Source organism: Cornus florida, unplaced genomic scaffold, assembly GCF_030987335.1.
Source record: "Cornus florida cultivar Cherokee Brave unplaced genomic scaffold, ASM3098733v1 CherokeeBrave_3.0.0_Hap2_Chr11, whole genome shotgun sequence".
Lineage (NCBI taxonomy): Eukaryota > Viridiplantae > Streptophyta > Magnoliopsida > Cornales > Cornaceae > Cornus > Cornus florida.
The window spans coordinates 93,875,022-93,887,845 of record NW_026775581.1 but is presented as its reverse complement, the minus strand read 5'-3'; positions in this window follow the sequence as shown (position 1 = coordinate 93,887,845).

Here is a 12,824-nt window from a genome sequence, read left to right as displayed (position 1 = left end):
CGAGTGTACCCTCCCTCGCCCACGCAACTGTTTAAAAAATCCGCTCTCGTCCCTGCCCAAAACCGCAAAAATGGGGGAACTTTCCACCCCATCCCTGTAACCGTTTAACATTTTTACCCCCGCGGCTACCCCCCCCCCCCCCCGGGCCGGTTTAAAACCATAATTTAATTATTGTTGATATATGGGGGTTTTTTTTTTTTTTTTTTTTTTTTTTTTTTCCCTCATCTTCAATTCTTCATCATTGCAACTTTTCTTTTAATAAAATTCATTTGTTACTTTAATATTGTTATATGGGGTAATTAATATATAGTGAGAAATATATATATTAATGAAATAAGGGTACTTAAGTAATTTGCCTATCTAAACGGGGTGGGATGGTGCGGGGCGACCTCCCCCCGCCTCCACACCAAACCCGCGCTGGTTTTTATTGCATCAAACTATCCCCACCCAAATAAGCAAAACAGTCCCCTAAAATTGCAAAAAATGGGACGGGTAACCGCGGGGGCGGGTCAAATTGCCATCCTTACTCCTCGGTCCTCTCTGTTCTCCTCCCTGGGTAGCCTTAACTGATGTCCCTGTCCTCCTAACCCTCTCTTTACGTGAACAGAATTATGTTTATGTTTTTAAAACCCTAAGCCACCGTAATGATATATTTATAGGCTTAGAAAAAATATTTCCCTACCTTAATTCTAATTATGAACCCAGAAGGAAAAGATAACAATTACATGTGTAAGCTAAGTCGGCTAATACGTGACCCCTAACTGACGGGAACCCTAATTAATTAACAGTACTCATTTAATCCAATTAATTCCATTTATTCCATTTAAATTAACTAACAAATAAATAAATACTAGAAAATAATTATTAAACAATTAAACAACCAAAAATCAAACAATTTAATTACATAACAAGAAAATACCAAATAATCCATTAATTAAAACAAACAGGAAAATACCAAAAAATAATTAAAAATGCAATAAAATAAATATTAAAATGTCAAGACTATCTTTTTAAAATTAGGGGTATTATATTCTTCCCCCTTAACAAAAGGAATTCCGTACTCGGAATTCGCTCTTATCTTTTTTCAATATTTCAGGAAACTGTGAGCGAATGACATTCTCCCATTCTTAAGTAGACTCAGCCTCATTGTGATGATTCCACTGAACGCGCACCAAAGGAATAACTTTATTACGAAGAATTTGATCCCTCCGGTCGACAATACGGCACGGTGGCTCCAAGTATGTTGCATCCGGCTACAACTCAATCTCCTTAGCGTCGATATGCTGATACCGATCCTCATCTCGCAGAAATTTCCGCAACATGGAACACATTATGCACACGATACAAATTATCCGGAAGTGCCAACCGATAAGCTACAGCTCCAACTCGATCCGTAATTATGAATGGACCGACAAACCGCAGTGACAACTTCCCTTTCTTCCCAAAGCGCATTACTCCTTTCATAGGAGACACTTTGAGCAGAACCTGATCCCCAACCTGAAACTCCAAAGCACGAGTACGACGATTTGCATAACTCTTCTGCCTACTCTGAGCAGTGTGCATGCGATCCCTAATAAGAGCAATCTTCTCAGAAGTATCCTTAATAAACTCAAGACCTAAGAATCTGCTTTCGCCCACCTCCATCCAACAAATAGGCGATCGACATGGTCAGCCGTATAGTGCCTCAAATGGTGCCATACCAATAGTTTTCTGGAAACTATTATTATATGCAAACTCCACAAATGGCAAATAATCTTCCAAGTGGCCCTTGAAGTCAATAACATATGAACAGAGCATATCCTCTATGATCTGATTAATCCTCTCAGTCTGTCCATCAGTCTGAGGATGATATGTAGTGCTAAGATACAATTCTGTATCCAAAGCCTGCTGAAAACTCTTCCAAAATCCTGACACAAAGCTTGAATCCCTGTATGATATAATGGACAATGGAATTCCATGCAACTTTACAATCTCTGTAATGTAACGTCTCGCCAACTGCTCCGAAGTGAAGTTAGTGCGAATAGGCAAGAAATGAGCTGATTTAGTCAACCTATCCACGATGACCCAAATGGAGTTGTGATCCTTAAATGAATTAGGCAATCCCTCAACAAAATCAATAGAAATGCTCTCCTATTTCCACTCCGGTATCGGTAATGGCTGTAGAGCTCCTGACCCGCTGATGATCAATCTTGAACATCTGACAAGTACTATCGAGAGACAAAAATATAAATGTCCTTTTTCATACATGCCTACCAAAACTGTCGCTTCATATCCTGATACATCTTGTCTCCTCCTGAATGAACAAAAAACTCAGAATGATGAGTCTCAGTTATCACATCCTTTCTCAAATCATCAGCAGAAAGTACCACCAAAAGACCCTTGTACCTCAAACCTCCATCAGCCCCAACATAGTAAAATGGGACCTCCCTAGAAGTTATCTCTGCAATTTTGTCAATGCACTGCTGATTCGTGAGTTAAGCCTTCAAAACTTTGTGAATAATTGAAGGTGTAACAATCATGCAAGTCATAAAAGCATCCAACAACTCATCCACCGTATTCAAAGCATTCCACTCAGTAGTGAATAGAGCAGAAAGACTAGCAGCGGGTCGGCGACTGAATGCATCTGTCACCACATTCGCTTTCCTTGGATGGTATTGTATAGAGAAATGATAGTTTTTCACAAACTCTAACCATCGGTGCTGTCTCATATTCAGCTCCCGCTGAGTAACCAAATAATATAGACTCTTGTGATCACTAAATAATTAAAGGATTCTCCCAATAGATAATGCCTCCAAATGCGTAAGGCAAAGACAATAGCTGTCAACTCCAAATCATGTGTTGGATAATTAAGCTCATGAGGCTTAAGCTTACGAGATCCATATGAAATCGGTCGTTCCTCCTGCATTAAAACACATCCAAGACCTTGTAAAGAAGCATCTGTGTAGACAAGATACTCAACCCCGCTCTGTGTAGTATCTAGAATGGTGCAGAAGTCAACTTACGTTTTAGCTCATTAAAAACTTTTTGGCAGTGTTCATCCCATACGAATTGTTCACCTTTTTTAGTCAGATGAGTGAGTGGCCCCGCTATCTTTGAGAACCCTTGAATGAACCCACGATAATATCCTGCTAACTCGAGGAAACTTTGAATCTCGGTAGGTGAAGTAGGCTGTCCCTACTCAACTACTGCTAAAACCTTGGCCGGATCTACCGTTATTCCCCTTTCTGACACCACGTGATCCAGAAACTTCACTTCCCGTTGCCAAAATTCACACTTCTCGAACTTGGCATATAACTGGTGCTCATGAAACGTCTGTAAGACTATGCGAAGATGTCTAGTATGATCGTCCTCTGACTTAGAATAGATCAAGATATCATCAATGAAGACAATGACAAACTAATCCAAATAAGCCCTGAAGACTCTGTTCATTAAGTCCATGAAAACTGCTGGTGCATTAGTCAATCCGAACGGCATTACATGGAACTCATAAAATCCATATCTAGTGAGAAACGTTGTCCTTGGAACATTCTGCTCCCTAACCCGAAGTTGATGGTATCCAGAACGCCTATCAATCTTAGAGAAGTAAGTAGCTCCCTTCAACTGATCAAAAAGATCATCAATCTTGGGCAAATGGTACTTGTTGCGAATAGTAACCTTGTTCAACTCCCTGTAATCTATACACAGGCAGAGTGAACCATCATTCTTCTTCACAAACAGAACTGATGCTCCCCAGGGTGAAATACTCCTATGAATAAAACCCTGGCTGAGTAATTGCTGAATCTGATCCCTCAGCTCTCGTATTTCCATTGGTGCTATCCTGTATGGTGCCCTAGTAATAAATGTAGTGCCTGGAGCTAAGTCAATCACAAAATCGATCTTTCGACTAGGTGGAAACCCTGGAATCTCTTGAAATACATCCAAAAAATCCTGTACAATTGGTATGCTATCCAAAGATATAGTAATCCCTTCTCCTGTTTCCTCCCCCATATAAAATAAATAAGTCCTAGTGACCCTGTTAGAAAGTGGCATAGCAACAACGTACATATCCTGACCAGGTATGGTGAAAACAACAGACCTATCATAACAATTAACTTGGGCATGGTAGTGCGATAACTAATCCATCCCAAGCATCACATCATAAGTGTGCATGTCCAGGATCAAAAGATTTACTAGAAATCTGAGTCTACCAATATCTAGTGTCACAGGCCCATTACTGTCATGTAAAATGGCTGTATTGCCTAACGATGTAGAAATATCCTGAGGTCTATTACATACCCGCGTCGTCATTCCAGACAAAGCAATAAAAGATCTAACCACAAATGAGTGTGTAGCACCCGTATCAAATAAAACACGACCTTTTGACCCATGAATAAGAAACATACCCTCAACAGCCTGAGGTGCCTGAACGTCCTGTGGCATGCCCTGCCATAATACAACTGCTGCGGTGCCTGTCCCTGAGTCTGTGGCAGTGCTGGTAAAGCTGGATACGCCTGTCCCTGAATCCGTGGAACCTGTGGAGCCGGTAAAGGTACTGGTGCCCTCTGCCCCTGCTGCATATGCTGTCCTTGTCCGTGTCATACTTTAGAACACTGCATGGAAGTATGACCATTCTCTCCACAAGTGTAACAACTACCCTGGAAAGTGCCAAATGACCTCCTCGGTCTGTTAGCCGGTGGCTGACCCTGTCCTACCTGTGGTCCCCCATTCTGCTGTCTCTGAATAGGTGCCCTATTCCTGTGAGCATCTGAACCACCCTTGTGCTTCTTTCAAGGCTGTTGTCCCTCGAATTTGCCCTTGTTTGTCCATTGCCATTTCCTTTCTCAGTTGATTGATTAATAGAGTCTCTATCACCTCGTTTCTTACCCTTAGCCTGTCTGAAGTCGACGGTCAATTGATACTGCTGTAGAGCGACGTCTACCACCTGAGTATAAGTAGTGTAAGCTGGACTACCTATAATAGCTCGCTTAATAGACCACATCAGTCCCTTAACGAAACTATTTCGCTTCTTCTCCTCTGTATCCACCTCTTCTGGAGCAAAAAGAGATAAGTGCGTGAATTGATGCTCATACTCTGCAATTGTCATATTTCCCTACTGCAGATTAAGAAACTCAATCTTCATAGCTACCCCGACTGCATAACGAAAGTACTTTTCATCAAAAACGTGCACTGAACTGATCATAAGTCAATGGCATTTTCTCCTCTGCGGTGGTAACTGATTCCCACTACTGTAGTGCATCCCCAACTAGCTTGAAGGTAGCAAACATCTACTTTTGAACCTCCGTGCACTGAACCAGACGAAGATGTCGCTCGATGTCCTGTTTCCATTGGTGAGCTGCTTTCGCATCGATGGAGTCTGAAAACTCAGGTGGGCTCCCCTTTGTGAAAGAACTCCCCAAGTATCAGTCGGTACAACCGATGCTGGTATCGGTGCCTGCTGAACCTGTGCTTGATTCCGAAGTGCAGCTGTTACTCCTGCTTCTACAGCCCGAACAATGAGATCATTGAGATGAGGAGGATACTCTGGATCCCTGACCTGATCCTGAGCCTACTGAACCTTCTCTCGCTCTTCCTGAAACTGACCATCATCATCCTGAAACCCAGGCATTTGTTGTTCTTCCTCCATTTGCTGATAGCAGGCGTTCTTGTTGCCTACGTGCTGTTCTTTTTTGTCGATTGTTTCCTTGCATGTTCTATCCTATTCTAGCGTTAACCATGCTGTTAACATAGAAAGATAGGCATCAGTACGATTTAAATGGACCGTATAGGAATACAATGAATCCTAAACTTAAGCTTTAATCAAGAAAAAACGCTACGCGGAAGTCTTAATACGAAACATCCTTGAGACATTTGAACCTGAAGTGCTCTGATACCAACTGTGATTCCCCTTGAATCCGAGACATGGGTTGATCAGGCCCAAACCCAAACCCGAGGGAATATCAGACAATTAATATATAAACAAACACAAAATATAAAAAGATTTTAAGAAAATAAATAATAAATACGCTGAAAAGAATTATTAAATATAAAATCCTCAAAATGAACAATGAATAATAATAATCCAATTCTCCAAAACCTCCAAGAGTACAACTCAAGAATCCATCTAGTGGACCCCAAACCAAAATCCCAACTGAACTGAATAACTGAAAATAAAATCCCAAACTAAAACATAGAAAGAAGTCCTACGTAAACAGATGAATGAGTGACTGTCTCCGATAAGCACGTTCAAGCTCTAAGGCTGGAACTGTCCCGTACCTTAAAAGAATATAAGAGTGGGTCAGGCCCATGAACAAGTTCTAATTTAACTGCAATCTATATAGTGACCCGATACGCAGATACATCCTAGATATCTCACAATATCTATCTAGTCCATATATATATATATCCACACTAAGAGACATTCACTGGACTACAAAGGGGGTCTCAACCTGAATAGAAGGTAACATGCAAAAACGCATCCAAAGGTGGGCATGAGTACCTAGACCTAACAGGGTACATCTCAACCTATCATAGCCAGCTACGCACCCATTGCATATACGCACCCTAACCAACGAGCCTGAGACTCAAGCTCATCTCATGGTATCATAACTATATATCTAAAGTCCGTCCACAACCAGAGTATGTTATTCAATTATATATTAATTTGACATAAGGTTTATAATCCAGTTAGTCGATCAACTTATTTAGTTGATCAGACTTAACTACAAACAACAGTTAATCCATGTAGTCACTCAACTTACCTAGTTGATCTGACCTAAATATAAGTAGGATTCAATTTTTACAATCCATTCCCTTATTCCAATAGGGTAGGTCTTAACATTCTGAACTAAACCATCCCTAGTATGCCATCGTCCCATACCGGTGCATACGATCCACAACATCCATGTAAATTATAGAACCTAAATAACAGTTCAGCAATTAAAATCTAAAACCATAATCCAGTTCAAAACCCTAGTCCAGTTAATTGCAAAATAGTGTATAATATTTCAGCAATTAAAGTTCGAAACCATAATCCAGTTAATTGCAGAATAATGTATAATATTTCAACAATTAAAATCTAAAACCATAATCTAATTCAAAACCATAATCCAGTTAATTGCAGAACAGTGTGTAATATTTCAGCAATTAAATCCAATCTTTAATTCATGTAATTGCGGAAAAGAGACTAATATTTCAGCAATTTAAAATCCAGAGCATGCATAGGTCCAATCTATTAAATAAGAGACGCCACTGCGCATCTAAAACAAGATTTAAAATCATGCTATAACTCATTAAATCGCCAAATTAAAACTAAACAATTAATTTCCTTCCAATCGTTAAGAGCATGCAAAGTTGTTAAATTTCATACTGTTAATTCCATTAATATAACGGGGTAACTTATGCAATTAGAGGTCTTAATGACACTGAAGTTAAATATTAAAACCCTTAGTGAAAACCCAAAACTAATCGGAAATACCCAAACGCTCAAACAGTACTGTAGAAAAAAATTCCAGAACGCGCAAACGTGAGAGAACCTACTCTCAGCACTTGGGAGCAGGCTCAATAAAGCATGAAGCCAGCTCTATGCCTCTTGGAGGGGAGCCGGCTCTCACTTCCATGGAGCCGGCTCTCTCCCTTTCTGAGAGCCCCTGGTCCGTTTCTACTCTGTTTTCGACCGTCTGGTTCGACTCCGGCTTCTTCCAACCATTCTGTTTATTTTTAAAACTGATCTTAAGAGTCCTAAGTGTGTCCAGTATCATCCCAGACCATTATTTAAACCAGTTTGCATTATTAAGCACCTTAGAACACTTACCGATTTAACATGCTTAAGAAAACAAACACTGAACCCAAACTTGCAAGAACTGTAACAGAGTTAATTCAACGCATACAGATGATCAATTTAACAAATAATAAACATGCAAGATTCAGTTAATGATCAATTACAACCCTAGAAACTATCTAGGTATGCACAGAACACAGGCTAACGGGAGAGAGAAAGAAAAGAACTTGCCTGTGATTTCAGTTATGAAATTTTGGCGTCGTCTCTAAGTTTTCGACAATTATTGAATATCGTCAAGCCTTCTACTACTCCGGCTCTAATCCACAATCAACCTTCTTGGTCCTCTCTGTTCTCCTCCCTGGGTAGCCCTAACTGATGCCCTGTTCTCTCAACCCTCTCTTTACGTGACCAGAACTATGTTTTTGTTTTTAAAACCCTAAGCCACCGTAATGATATATTAATAGGCTTAGAAAAATTATAACCCTACCCTAATTCTAATTATGAACCCAGAAGGAAAAGATAACAATTACATGTGTAAGCTAAGTCAACTAATACGTGGCCCCTAACTGACGGGAACCCTAATTATTTAATCCAATTAATTTCATTTAAATTAACTAATAAATAAATAAATACCAGAAAATAATTATTAAACAATTACATAACAAGAAAATACCAAAAAATTCATTAATTAAAACAAACAGGCAAGTACCAAAAAACAATTAAAAATGCAATAAAATAAATATTAAAATGAGACTATCATTTTAAAATTAGGGGTATTACAAATTTGCTCACCCCTTATATTTAACATTTTTCAGGTCACGGAAAGGAGGTGGCGGACGACAATCCACCACTAGTTTAGTGGGTGATGGACTTGGACTTTTTTTGTGTTTGATGTGTATATTATCCCCCTTTTTGTTGTAAATTGTATTAAGCGGCATTGTGTATCTATTTAACGGAAAGAAATGGTTTTGAGACCTCGGTACCATTTTTTGGGGTCTCATTAGGATTTCTATCTTCTTTTGGGTTTATAGCTTTTGAACGATGTAATTTAAAGTCATTTTATTTATGAACATTATAATAGGACATGTACGATGAATGTATGATGAAATCAAAATTCCCTTACGTTGCCATGTTGTAGAATTCATTGAATTCGTTTATCAAATTGTTATTTTACCATTTCATGTATGTTGGGGTTGAAAGGATCAAATGTACAACTTAGAAATGTATTTGCAGTGCCATTTTCAGGCCTCCCAGGTGAAGAGCCGGCTCTCCCTTTTTGGGAGTCGACTCTTTTTGGTCCAGTAGCCTCATTTCGTCAAAATCATTGAGTGGAGCATGCTCCTTTGGGGTGGAGCATGCTCCTTTGGGGTGGAGCCTGCTCCTTTGGAGTGGAACCGGCTCTTTCTTGTCCAGTGAGCAATTTTAGGCAACTGCTTCTCATGGAGCCGGCTCCCTCAGCAAATGGAGGCGGCTCCATCAAAATGGGAGCCGGCTCCCTTGCTGCTTTGACCATCTTTCTTAACCTGAACTTCAAATGGTCATAACTTTCTCGTTTCAAATCCAAATGGGTTCATTCTTGAGTCAAATTTCAAGTATTTTCAGTCAGCTTTCCAATGAAATTAATTTCATTCAATAATTCAAATCGTAAGGAGAGTTGTAATCTTTTTAGTATGGACTGCTTCGGAATTCCTTGAAAACGAAGGGTGCAATTGTGTGAAATCTTCATTCTTAGGTCTAGGACTTTGCATCATGGGTTTAAATGACCCTTATGACTTATATTAAGCTATTTAGATTTATTTAGGGTTATATAATTAATTTACGCACCTTAGTTGACCGTTTTGCCCTCGGTTATTTTCGGGGTCAGGTAAGGACCCGGCTAGGGATTCAGACCCACGGGTTCGGGTCGTTACACAACATATAGCAACTGCTATTACTATCTAGGGCGACAGAAAGAGGAGAAAAGGGGCGACAGAAAGAAAACGACGTTTCTTGTATTTTCTCTTCTCATATTTATACTTTCTGATAAGTGCTTAAATGTTGTACATTTCAGCACCTAAGTTAGGGTATTTCAGTCTTTATATCTATCTTAATTTCATGTTTTAGTCCTAATTTATGTTTATGTGTATTTCAGGGCAATAAAGTTAAAATGAGCTAAGAACGGTCTATTAAAGCCTTTTTAGAGTCAAGCAAAGATATTCAGAAAAAGCTCAGAAAATGGCAAAAAGGAGGTCGCAGCCCATTGCTCGTATAGTGTGTTTATTCTTCAAAAGCGGTCAATCTCAGGCCTTTGATGATGTTCCCAAAGATGAAGAAGCAAACTAATGAGCTCGATGCTAAAATGGAGCTAAATAGGGCTTAAAAGAAATTTCCAACTCTAGGAGGATCGATCCCCCAGGGTGGGGGATCGATCCTCCAGGACTTGGCAATATTACAGATTTTTTTTATTGTTTGGGCTTATTTTGTGAACTATTGGGCTTTAATAGGGTTATTACTTAAGGCCCAGTGAGCCATTAGATTAGGGTTAGTATTTATTTTATTTAGGTGAATATTATTAGGATGATTAAGTTTTTTTATGAATTATTCTGTATTGTATTTTTTTCTCTCTGGAAAAACACGGGAAATAGGAGAAAAAGTAAGAACAGGCTAGGGTTTTGAGAAGAAGCTCAGAGATGATGAATCCAAGGATGGAGATTGTTCTGTCTTCAACTCCATCAACCATGAGTAGTTAATTCTCCTACTTAGGGTTGGATAAACCCTAAACATGTAACCTATTCTCTCTCTATTTTCATACTTTTTGGGGATTTATTTATTTAATTGATGTATAGGCTTGAATAACATGATTTAATTCTTTCAATTGTTTATTCGTATTAATCTCATATTGTCTTATGTGTTATTGATGAATAAACAAGCTATACACTTGAATTCCTTGTAAATTGATTCTTGTAATGTCTATGCATGTGGTTAATTAGTTGTAATCGTGTTCAAATTGATGAAAAATTACTTTTATTTGATGGATAGCACTACATGTTTAGGTTAATTTATTATCTAATTAGTTTTAAATTCATGTTTAATTAGTTTAATTTAAGATTAATTAATTAATTTAATTACAATTCAATTATTAGATAAGTAGACCATCCATACTTATGTTTGAATACTATACTTTTTGTTACAATTGCATTATCTTCTAGATTAATGTAAGCTAGAATTGTAACTTGAATTGATGAACCATTCTTTGGATTGGTGAATTGCACTACACTTAATTTATTTGTCATTAGGTAATTCAAGCTTGAAATTGATGCTTCATACTTTTCTTTGCAAGTATTAGCTACATTAGAATTACATTTAATTATTTCCCCAATTAGTTGAAAGTGAGTGAGTTAAGGAATGTACTTAGTGGTGAATCCTACACCCTAAGTCTCTTTCCAATCTTTTATACTCTACTCTTTATTTGCATTATTAAGTTTAAAATTAGTCTAATCCCAAAACCAAACCTTTTTAGTAATCACATAAGTACTAAAGTAGAATTCAATTCTGGAAAACCTATAATTGTTTAGATCTCTTGGGACGATCCCTGCTCACTTCATACTCCATAGTATAAGTGTTTAGTGGTTTTATAAATTTTAAAATATGGTGCCCACTTGACATTATTTCTAAACCTAAAGTGTTATTTTGTGCACACGCTTGGTCGCACCACTTTCTCTTCCCATCTCATCCTCATATATGAATATATATATATATATATATCTCTTCTCAGATCTGCATTTTTTATATGTATATATGCCATTTTCCATCGCTGTTCAATTTTCTCTCTCTCAAAATCTATTGCTTGCAGTTTCACTTAATCTCGTTATTCAATTTTCGGAGATATATATATCTTTGATTATTTGTTCTCCTTTTATTTGTTAATTTCTCTTATAATTTTTGTTTAATTATGTTGTTTAGTGTGTTAATTGTTTCTCATTTTGGGGTTTCAGGCAAACAGGTAGGCCAAATTGAAGTAGTACAAGCTTGATGCTCGCTGTGAGTAGTAGCTTTTGCAAGGTATGGGAAACATTCTTCCGCTCTGTTGCTTTGATTTTTCATTTTGATAGTGTTGGTTTATGTACAACTAAGGTTGAACTCTCTGCAAATTTGATGGAAAAAAACCATTTTTGGGGAGAAGAGATTGAGATGGTGATGGTGGGGTCATGACACTCTTGTGATTAAAGAATATTCAGGACATTAAACTTAAAATGGCCACTAATTGGAAATAATTTTTTATGATGGGATATTGTTTATCTTTTTATGTGTGTGTGTATTAATTCAAAAGTTGCCTAAATTTCAAAACTCTGTTGATTTTTTTTTTTTTTTAATAAGGCAAATAAACTAAATAAATAACATTTTAGATGAAATGTATTATTGGAGCAGAATTGTTAAAATATATTATTTTAATATTATAACTTTTTTCAAAATATAAATTTAATATTTAAAAATGACATTTTGTATTAGAGATGGTGTAATAGGTAATCCTATAAATAGAATACATTCAGATGGAATCAAACTTTGATCCGATTTGGACTGATTAGATTTGATCCGATTCTAATCCAATAAAGTTTATATTATTTACTGATGTAATTGTGGGGTAGTATTTCTTCTGCCTTTCATATTTTATAGCCGGTCAAAATATTGAAGTAAAAATTAGACATGACCAAAGATCGGGTAGTGGTGGACTAAGGCCATCAGACATGACCTCATTAAGTATGTCATGTAACTGTGGCCCCGTGAGCAAGGAAACTGACTACCGTCCAGTACGCATGTGATGATGTAGTCCACATATATTTGTGTATATATATATAAATAAATGTTTGATGTGCATTCTTTTGGGCTTATTTTAGTCTAGTCTTTTCATGCTTTCGTACAACCACATAATCGTGAGGTAGATGTAGATCAGTGCAATACCGCACAGTGTTGTAGAGTACCTTTCACAAGCTTGTGAGGAATATTGTGGACCCTCAGATTGTATAAGATCCAACTCCATCTTAGCGTCTGATTTTCTGTAGCGGGGTGTGGTATTGTGTTATAGAGATTT